This window comes from Lycium barbarum, chromosome 11 (assembly GCF_019175385.1).
Source record: "Lycium barbarum isolate Lr01 chromosome 11, ASM1917538v2, whole genome shotgun sequence".
Classification (NCBI taxonomy): domain Eukaryota; kingdom Viridiplantae; phylum Streptophyta; class Magnoliopsida; order Solanales; family Solanaceae; genus Lycium; species Lycium barbarum.
Genome location: NC_083347.1, coordinates 118,008,892 through 118,016,370, shown reverse-complemented (window position 1 = coordinate 118,016,370; position 7,479 = coordinate 118,008,892). Strand labels below are relative to the sequence as shown.

The 7,479-nt window shown below is 35.4% G+C and overlaps 1 long non-coding RNA gene across 1 annotated transcript; it reads left to right on the top strand.

Moving 5' to 3' along the window:
* Positions 1–4,114: 4,114 nt before the first annotated feature.
* Positions 4,115–5,584, top strand: LOC132617157 (uncharacterized). Its single transcript, XR_009573638.1, has 2 exons — positions 4,115–4,337; positions 5,208–5,584. It is a non-coding gene; the product is annotated as an uncharacterized LOC132617157 (long non-coding RNA).
* The last annotated feature ends 1,895 nt before the right edge of the window (positions 5,585–7,479 follow it).

Genomic DNA, 7,479 nt, shown 5'->3' with positions numbered 1-7,479 from the left:
GCCCTGTCGGTGGAATGTTCAGTTATGATTAAGCATCATTTTAGTCAAGCATGATTAATAGTAACCTGATTTCAGACTTGACCTGTCTATGAGCAGATTAGCCTACAATACCTCCTATCACGTTATTCTCGCCTAATATAATATCAATAATGACATAGTAATCTGGACTGCTTGGATTGAGATAAGTTGAATGAACGTTTGGTTTGTTGTTGTGATAGACATGACTGCTTGTGGTTCAGATTCGTGTTTCGGGTTTGTTTCTACTTTGAGAAAGGCCCATCTAGTTATTTGTTGAAGTTATGATTGAGGCCTTTAAAGATCTGGTCTGGCTTGGTTAATGTCTAAAAAAAAATGAATATTATGATTTGAGTTGAGTTTATCGCCTACGTGCCTATAAACCTTGTTTAAGTTTGAACAGTTTTGGTGATATGCTCATGGGAGGGATTGGTCTAAACTAGTCTGTTTATAAACATATAATAACTTGTGCGTTAATTACTGGGCTAAATGAGTTCGCATTAGAGGTATATGTTAAAGTTTGCCTAAAATAACCCATCCGAGTATTTAGTCATGATTAATTATTATTGACATCGAGAGTTCTGTGCGTCTACCCATGCCTAAATCTTTGTATGTTTAAGTCCTCAATGGCCCTTTCGTGAGCTTAGTTGTCATTGCATGCATATTTGCGAAAACTGATCCGAAACTGGTTCGTCTTTAACAAATTAAAGCATGAGTAGTGGTAACCCTATGATTCATTGTTAGATTCATCTTTTGGTTCTGTTTTGATCCTGTACCTTCTATGATATGTCTTGATATCGTAAAAGGAAGATGGTCACGCTTTGGAATATCTAGACAAAAAGGGGTTAAATGTTGTTCCTGTTTGCTCCTCTATGCGGCTTGATGTACATCGTCTAAATAGATCTAGGTTCTCAGAATGTGATCTCCATAAATACTGCTTCCCTAAATGCATGTATGAGGGTTTTCCTTCTACCTCCCATATAGACTTTGAGTAGAGTATTCATTGAACCGTAACTTGCTTGGATTTTGCACAAATTGGTTTGAGTGTCAAATAGCCCCTGTACATCATGAAGCATGACCCCATTTCGTTCCTTCTTTGATCATTGTTCTGCGTATATAGATTTCTTTAAATGCAAACCACTAGAATGCTTAAACATGATATTCTCATTGAGCCGCATTCATATTTAATTTAAGACCATCCTGTTTTTTTAAAGTGACCAGTGATTTATATGTGTAGGACTAGCTATTTTACTGAGTGTTTACTCTTGAACTGTGGAGAAGTCTCTTGTCCAATAAATGTTTATAAGACAATACATGTGTATATCCGGTATATTGACATTGAACTAATGTGAAACCCTTCTACTCTCCTTCTTCCTCTTTGCTATTATGCTACTGCTATGTGATATACATATGATATACACAATATATACAATCTATTGATCTTTTTTATGTTTACTTTTTATATGTTTAAACCTTATTCATTGATTAGATACTAATCCTTTTCTTTTCGTTTTATGCATGATTATCGCATACGAGTCCGAGTAACTCGTTTTCTTTCGCATTTGGCGTTGGGCTAAAGCCCAACATGACTCCTCTCTCCGTCCAACCCTCCGTCCACAGCAAAATGGAAAACATAAATTCTGGGCCAAAGCCCAATAGGCATGACAACAGCAGCAACATATAAAAATTGTTACTGGGCCGAAGCCCAATAGTGTCCAGATCCGCAGCAGTCCAGGAAAATGGGCAGAGCCCATTTAATTCCATTTCAGCCTCTATTTTATCTTATGCATTTAACTTGTATTATTTGACTAACCCATCACTTTGTTTTTGTTTTCTTAACTTAGATGAATTCTAGTAAATTTAGTGGGGTTTAGTTTTAGTCATGGGCAGTTAATTTAAGAGAAACTAACAATTAATTCCATAGGTTTCATTTTTTTTTTTTATATATATTTTACGATAAATTATTTATAATACTTATAACATTTATCTTTTTTCGAATAATTGATTTGCAAAGTAGCATGATTACATATTTTGAATCAAAGGAATTAGGATTTATTTTACTATCATAAAAATTTCAAAACGTCACTAATACGCAAATATAAATTCAAGAACATTTTTATAAACAACTTCTTCAAGGTTTATCAAATCATACATATTTTAGCCGAATACAACTAAATAAAGTTAGACAAAGAAAACTCATTACCGTTTGCATTTCATTTAAAAATAAGTCTAGATTTTCTACACCACTATGCACATATAATATAATTTATCTCAAGTTTAAATTGGTTAGTCTTCTTTTCAAAAGCTTCTAATTATGTGAAAATCATCATACTTTGCAAGTTTCATTTTTTTAAATAACATCATTATTTAAAGCCTTAACAATATTTATAGCTTATTTCAGATAGCATTTGAAGTTTCTTTTGGTGCAAATTATCTTACAAGTCTTGTTTTAAAATATCATTTTTTTTAAAAGCCTTAGCATATTTCTAAGTCTTATTTTAAACAGCGTTACTATATTTTCACCTTAGTAGTATTATAAATCATTTTCTTAAAGTTTAAGCGCCTTATTTAACCTTAATTAATTAACCTAAGTTTGGCCGGTAAACCGTGGTTAACGGATCCTAGAGGATGCCTAACCCCTTCCCTTTAGGATAATTAGAACCTTTACCTAGAATTGAAAATTAAGCAGACCATTAACGGAGGTTTAGTTAGGCTTTACCCTAGTTAATAAAATAGGTGTCCTAATTCACCATTAAATTAATTAGGTGGCGACTCCTTAAAGCTAAGCAATTTAGGAATCTCCAATATGTTGTACTCAACTTTAACCCGGTTGAAATGGGGTATAACACCCATCCTCATGAAGATATAATTCTGGTTCAGTAACTGGAGGCCACATCTGGTTGATATAGCTGTTAATCTGCTTATATCTGGGTCTCCCACTACATAGGCAATTAAGGAGCATTCCCATTTTTTAGCTTCAGTTTCGACCTCTTGCTTATCCAATTTCGCCACTATTTTACCATCTACAACCTCAGGTGGAATATATTTTAGGGCTAAACCGTTTTGAGCAGGTCTGTTACCTGCAAATAAATTGGTCCATGGTGCTTGAGGTAGCGGGTGAGTATTTTCTTCTTGAAGAATTGGTGTAGCATTGTTTACCTAGGTTTCATCCTGTTGATTCTCCAGTTGTTTAATCTCACCGGCCATCAGTGGTGTTGAGCCCACAAAACCCTTGTTGGTGCTCGTCACTGTTGGTGGTGGAGTTTGAATTTGAGGGGGATTCGACATCTGTAGTCGTTTCACAAATCCTCTTGATGATTCCGCTTGTAAACCCTTGCCAGGTTGTAGATCTGCATTCGTTAGGCAGGAGTAACAACCTCCTGGTGTGGGGTTTGGCTGTAATATCTAGAGCTTACTGAGCTTCCAATGGTGATGATAGGTATTTTACGCGGCCTACCACGCTTGCCTTTCCCTTTTCCGGCCATAATCACGGTCAGCGTATGGTATCGTTACTTACGCCGACGGCTCAAGAGAGAGAAAGAGAGCTTTTAGTATTTATTATTGGTGTAATGATATTTATACTTTAAGTTATCATGTTGTAGTCATTTTTCTTAAAATATATATATAAAGAAAGCAACTCTCATAGAAAATAACACTGTCGTAGATAGTTATTTTAGATGATTATGTCTGAAATTGATATGATAGTGATCTCATAGCACTACGTTCATGAATCAACTTTATATTTTTTTTTTTCATTGCTCTTACACTTTTTGTCTTACTCCTTCTTTGATTATATAAATAAAAATCAGTGCAAATATTAGTTGAGGATGAGAAAGACCAATAGATCTGGAGAGATTGATGAAGAAGTGAATGAAGATGTGTCATTTTAAAGTTATCTACGTTATTATTATTTTTTGTGTTGTTATCTTTCTCAAATAATAATTATAATATTTTTTTTTATGTTATTGGTGATTTATTTGCAGAATTTAAATGAAAATTTTACTTTCGCTTCTTTTTAGTAATAGATCCCAGGGATTATGTCTCGCCTCGTGCCCCTACCTCTTAAAACACTGATATCAAGGACTAAACCAATGCAAACCCAAATACATCAGGGACCAAGTTGATTACTTTTATCCATACTTTAAGGACTATATCCATCAAGTGGATAATATCAAGGACTAAACCAATGAAACCCCAATACATCAGGGACCATTTTGATCATTTTCTCCTTCACTTCCATTAACCCAAATTATATATAGTTTCCCCAAATCTCAAATTGTCCTCCAAATTTCACCCAAAGTTTTCTTCTTGCTTTACTTTTAGTAAGTTTTTTTTGCTTAATTTTTAATTTCGTGCTTTGTTTTTAGTTAATTTTTTGTTTTGTGCTTTGTTTTCAGTTAACTTTTTTACTTAATTTTCATTTCTTGCATTGTTTGGAGTCTTTTTTTTTTTTTGCTTAATGTTTCATTTCCTGCTTTGTTCTGAGTGAATTTTTGCTTAATTTGTAATTTTGTACTTTTTGTTTTTTAGTTAACTTTTTTTACTTAATTTTTCATCTCTTGCTTTGAATTGAGTGATTTTTTTGCTTATTTTTTCATTTCGTGTTTTGTTTTGAGTGATTTTTTTTGCTTATTTTTTCATTTCGTGTTTTGTTTTGAGTGAATTTTTTGCTATTTTTCCATTTCGTGTTTTGTTTTGAGTGATTTTTTTCGCTTATTTTTCATTTCGTACTTTGTTTTGAGTTAATTTTTTGCTTAATTTTTCATTTTCTGCTTTGGTTTGAGTTAATTGTTTGCTTAAGTTTTCATTTCATGCTTTTTTTTCAGTGAATTTTTTGCTTGGTGCTTTGCATTTAGTTTTTTTTTTCCTTGCTAATTCGTACATGCACATGTTCATTTGTATAAATAGATGCAAAGTTATTTAGGATTTTTTGAGATGTATACATAGATGCAAGGTTATATAGGACTTTCTGCGATTTTATATGTATATGTTGGTATGTAGAGGTTGCTATTCCAGTTTTTTTTTTTTTTTTTTCATTTTGTTGAACCCTAGCTAATGCGTGTGTTGCAATGCGGTAATTTGTAGTTTTGATTATCTGAAATTGCAGTGTAATTTATGTAGTTTTAATTAAAAGTTGATTTTTCGGTATTTTGATACATGAGCTTGACTTTATGCTATCTTGTCTTATGCAGAAAAGATTCTTGGAAAGAAACTAGATCATGAAGAGTATTAGAAAGAAATGGAAAGGTACCGGATTTAATCTCCATCATCGCCTTTATAAAGAGCCATTGACGTTGGAGGAAAATGTTGCAAGACTTCCCAGTGGAATTGATCCTGACCAGTGGATGCGGTTTCTTCAATACAGCAAGGATAAGAAAACACAGGCTACATATTATTTGATCGGTTCTTTAAGCTTTAATTCTTGAACCATATTGTAGCTATGAATCTGAATATGCATATTCTGATTTACCAACTAATCAAAGCTTTTTTTCCCCTTAAGTTTCAGATGTTACTATGGCAAGCTTATTTCTGTATTGTTTTATGAATTTAATCCAATATGCTTAATTTCTCGCTTGTGTCTGTGGACTTTAGGAGATAGATGCCTCCTCTATCTTTTTATGCTTATGTTTGAAGTCTTAAAGAAGCCTTTTGCAATGTGCTTTTAACCCCGTGCTCTTTTGTTTGTTTATACAAAACTTCATTTACTCCCTCTTCTAAATCATTGCTCTGCCAACTTATGTTTTGCTATACATTCTTTTACATTGAGATCATTGCCTAATTAACTCTTGATTCCCCAAATTTCATTCGTTGAGGCTCAAGCACCTTTTCATCCATCTGCATTCCAAACAAATGCGAACATCTCCATTTGCGTGGTTGTAATTGCATGATATTCATTACGGTCAGGCTTACCTTAAAAGACTTAGAAGAAATGTGTATATGAAGATCCATAAAAGAGTAGAATAATTGGCACTTACAAGCCTCTTCTGCATATATAGTCAGAGCTAGAGAAGTCAAGAATATGTTTTTGTGACTGGTTTGTACATGAAGCCTTTACTTGAAAGCTCAAAGTTGCATGCCAAACTCAAAACAACATGATCTTCTCTAGCTTCTACTATTCATTTCAAGTTGATTTACAACTGATTGATTACCTCTTCCATAGCATTTGGTACAAGCACCCCTGAAGCCACTATAGGATGTGATCTTTTAACATCAGAAAATAATAGGTTGTTTGGCCAAATACTTGAGTAGGTGTCGGCCCATAACCCACTCCTCGAACTCAACTAGCGTGCTCTTTCCCTAGCACTTGTGCAAGTGAATCAACTTCTGAAATTTGCATTGACGAGCCATCCTGACTTTCAGTGGTCACCTGATCGCTTCAGCGGTAATGACTAAACGTCATTGACCGCTCCAGCGGTGCCACTGCCGCGGTGCTGGTGCTGGTGCTGCCAAAGCAGGCACTAGATACCAGAAGACTCCTAAAGTTTCACAATTCGATCTGATTATCCGACTAGTTGTCGTGGCCATCTGCACACAAAAAAATGCGCTACGAACGCGCTCGTGGCCTAAGAATTCTCAACGGAGGTCTCATTGACCGAGTCAACTCTCATGCCTTAATTCTAATTTCCCAACCCAAGTCCTAAAATGCATCCCAGTGCATTGGGAACCGAACCAAGCACCCACACAAGTTCTAAACGACCATCCGGACCTCTCGAAATCTATGAAATTTTGAAAAAGGTCCGTTTGCCCAAAAGTCAACTTTGGATCAACTATTTTTCACTTTAAGCCTATATTTTCACAAAAGTTGCCCGAATCTAATCTAGACACCTCGGGAAGCGTAGCAACGGTCCCTTCGGGTCAAAAGTGAGCTAATCAATGCTCGGGAATTACGAAAATGCCTAAAAGACTATAACGACCAAATGGGTCGTTACATCAGATACCAATTGAACCGGTTGCTCATCCTCGAGCGAAGAAAAAAGGAAAGTAGGAAAATACTTGAATCAGTGAACAGCTAGGATATCAGCTACGTGTCTCAGACTCGGTCTCCCAAGTGGCCTCTTCCACAGGACGGTGCTTCCATTGCACTTTCACAGAAGCAATTTTCGTTGACCTCAACTTTTGAACTTGCCTATCCAAGATTGCGATAGACTCCTCCTCATAAGTCAAATTCTTATCAAGCAATGTAGAATCCCAACGGACAATATAGGTACTGTCGGCATGGTACTTCTTCAGCGTCGAAACATGAAAGACCGGATGAACTCCCCCAAGCCTGGCGGCAATGCTAACTTATAAGCTAAATCACCAATACAATCCACAATCTCAAATGGACCAATGTACCTGGGGCTCAACTTACCCCTCTTACCAAACCTCATGACACCCTTCATGGGTGAAACCTTCAGTTGAACCTGGTCACTAATAGCAAACTTCAAATCCCAAACCTTCCGGTCCGCATACATCTTTTGCCGA